Source organism: Rhinopithecus bieti, unplaced genomic scaffold (assembly GCF_001698545.2).
Source record: "Rhinopithecus bieti isolate Rb0 unplaced genomic scaffold, ASM169854v2 scaffold_33436, whole genome shotgun sequence".
Lineage (NCBI taxonomy): Eukaryota > Metazoa > Chordata > Mammalia > Primates > Cercopithecidae > Rhinopithecus > Rhinopithecus bieti.
Window position 1 is genome coordinate 85481 of NW_016814113.1, and position 3389 is coordinate 88869.

Genomic DNA, 3389 nt, shown 5'->3' on the forward strand with positions numbered 1-3389 from the left:
GGACACAACTGAGAGAACTAGCCTTGTCTCTTTGAAAATCCATTAGGAACACCTAATGCATACTCATCGTGAGGGGCCAATTTCTCCTCTAAACATGACAACGAAACTCTCTTAGAGAAAGGGCTTTTATAGATTCGTCAACTGCAAGACAATTGCGATAGGATTTTTAAAGGCACTTATTTGGGGCTCAGTTTTCAACATTACCATTAACTGCACTGGATAGAATGATACTGTTCATGGCATGTCATATTATAGGAAGACATAATTCCAATGCCTTTATGGTGGAAGAGAATTAGATAGCTCACATCCATTTCAGCACTTGAAATACTTCTCGAAGACCTTTTTAAAAAGATATGCCTGTTTTGAGACAGAGACAGTTTTATTTAGTTGGGCTTTTTACAGTTGCATTCTGTAAATCTGTGACATCCTGACGAAGGTCATCAGGGCCCAGAAAGCCAGCTTTCCAATCCAACCAGAGTTCCAGTTTTGTTTTTCCAGAGTTCATACAGGTGGACCCAAAGATTTGACCAAAGCTCTCATTGGTCAAATCTTCATTTCTTTATGGGCAGAGGTTACAAGCAGTTCCAAGTCACAGACAGACATGCCAGTTTGCTTCATTCTTAAAAATCCCCTTGGCAGCACTGCAGTAACAGGCCTCTATGAAGTGTCTGTCATGTAGAAATAGGCCTTGATGGCCGGGTGCAGTGGCTCACGCCTGTAATCCCAGTACTTTGGGAGGCCGAGGTGGGCAAATCACAAGGTCAGGAGTTCGAGACCAGCCTGGCCAATATGGTGAAACTCCGTCTCTACTAAATACAAAAAAAAAATTAGCCGGGTGTGGTGACATGTGCCTATAGTCCTAGCTACTTGGGAGGCTGAGGCAGAAGAATCGCTTGAACTCAGGAGGCGGAAGTTACAGTGAGCTGAGATCGCGCCACTGCACTCCAGCCCGGATGACAGAGCGAGACTCCGTCTCAAAAAAAATAAAAAAAGAAATAGGCCTTGAAGTCCTTGGACCCTCCGTGCACTGGAGTATACATTAATTCAAAGTAACACGCAGTAAAGCTTGGAGGATGGATCGAGATGGACTAGAACAGATATTCCAGAGCTTCCCAAGTCACCAAGTTGTTCGCTAAATGCTTCACAAGCGTTTCTAGAATTGTGCCTAGGATATCTGTACCACAAGGTGTGTTTGAACTGTCTGCTCTAGCTAAGTTAATTCGAATATGTTAAGTGTAAACAGTATGTGGGTGAATTGTATAGTTATGTAATTTATGCAAATTCAGAATGTGATAGACTCTATAGAACAAATGACTCACTTTCTTCCACAAATAAATTGCAAGGGGACAAAAAGGGAAAGGAAACCTATAAACTAAAAGAAACTTAAGATTCATATTAACGAAGTACAATGTGTGAAGCTTGTTAGGATATTAATTTGAAGATAAAAACTGGTTTTATTAATGAGCCAATGGGAAAAAATAGAACATTGGATATTTAATGAAAATTTGAATTGTTTAATTTTTTTAAGTGTGATAATGATATTGTGGTTCTGAAGGAATGAAGGAATAAAGAGAGAAGAAAAACAAAGGAATTTGGCCTTTATCCTCAGTTCCTGGGAGGTAACCTCTAAACCCTTGAAATTTCTCAAGTGATAGGAGCGTGTTGGTTAGTCATGGTGGACCCCTCAGACCCCACCTGATAGTTTAAGCTAATAGATGGCTCAGGGTGGAGGCTGGCCTTACCAGAAAGACCAATCACGTAATTAGAAGGTTGGGGCTTTGAGCCACATGATATCAGCCTGCCCTGTGGGAGTAGAGTGTAACTGGAGCTTGAGTTCAACCACATGGGTAATAATTCTACCAACCATCCCTACATAATGAACCTGGCAAAAACTCTGGACACCAAAACTTATGCAAGCTTCCTGGGTTGGCAATACTCCATGCATGTATTGCCAAATATCTATGCCAGAAGGTTAACACATCCCTGATGACACAGCAGCTTCATATTTGGAACACTCCCAATAGAGGATTCTTCCCCATGTGTCTCTTATAATTTGCATTCTTTGCCTGTAATAAACATGGCTGTGAGTATATTGGGTTTTGATGAATTCTGAGTCTTTCTAGCAAATTATTAAAACTGAGAAGCCAAGAGGAGCCTCTGGCTAACAGCTGGCAAGGAAACAGGGACTTTAGTCATACAGCTAAAAGAACCAAATCCTACCACAACCATGTTAGTTTTGGGACACCCCCCCGGCCCCACCCCAACTTACAGTTGGTATCAGAAATCTTGGGCAGACTTAGCAGTGGAGGACTATGCCCTTAAACTTGAGTCTGGCTACTTCCAGGTAGAAAGAAAAGAGGTCCTGTCTTTGAATATACATATGAAAGCATTTACAGATGAATCAGTAGGCCTTAGATCCACTGCAAAATTACCTAGGGTGTGGGGAGAAGGGAGTTGGGACATAGATTGGCCATGTGGAATCGCAGAAGATGGATGCTGGGAACATGAGAGTTTATGAAACTATGAAACTATTGTCTCTGCTTTCGTATGTGATTTAAATTTTCTAAAATGAAAATAACATAATGATCCACGCATTAAAAATATGGATCACTACCCTCCACCGTGTGGTAGGCAGAATTCTAAGATGGCTTCCAAGATTCTAGGCCCATGGAATACACACATTTTCAGCCAATTATTCAGTCAAACACTAATCTAGGTGGTGCTGTGAAGGAGTTTTGCCAATGTGATTAAGATCCTGAATCACCTGGCCTTAAGACAGGGTGATTATCCTGGGTCAACTTGACCAAATTAGGTGAGCCCTTTAGAAAGCTGGGACTTTTCTTAGAGAAGAGACTCACAGAGAGATTTGAAGCATAAGAGGGATTCAACAGAAGGCAGGTTCTTCATTGCTGGCTTTGAAGATGGAGGAGGCCACATGGAAGGGAAGGTGGATGGCCTCTAGAAGCCAAGAGGAACCTCTGGCTAACAGCTGGCAAGGAAACGGGGACTTTAGTCATACAGCTAAAAGAACCAAATCCTACCACAATCATGTTAGTTTGGAAGAGGACTTCTAGTCCCAGATGGGCATGCAGACAGACAACAATTTGATTTCAATCTTATAAGCTCCTCAACAGAAAACTCAGCTATGTCGTTGTGCCAGACTCCTGACCTATGGAAAAAGTGATCTGAAAAATGTATGCTGTCATAAGATGTAAAGTTTGTGTTAATTTGTTATGCAGCAATAGAGAACTGATACAATCAATAAAAATAAATTCCAATTATAAAAAACAAACTTTTACAAATTTTTGAACCAAATTTAGAAAAATATATTTATGACTGTGGTGCAGGGAAGGATTTCTTTTCTTTTCTTTTTCTTTTTTTTTTTTTTT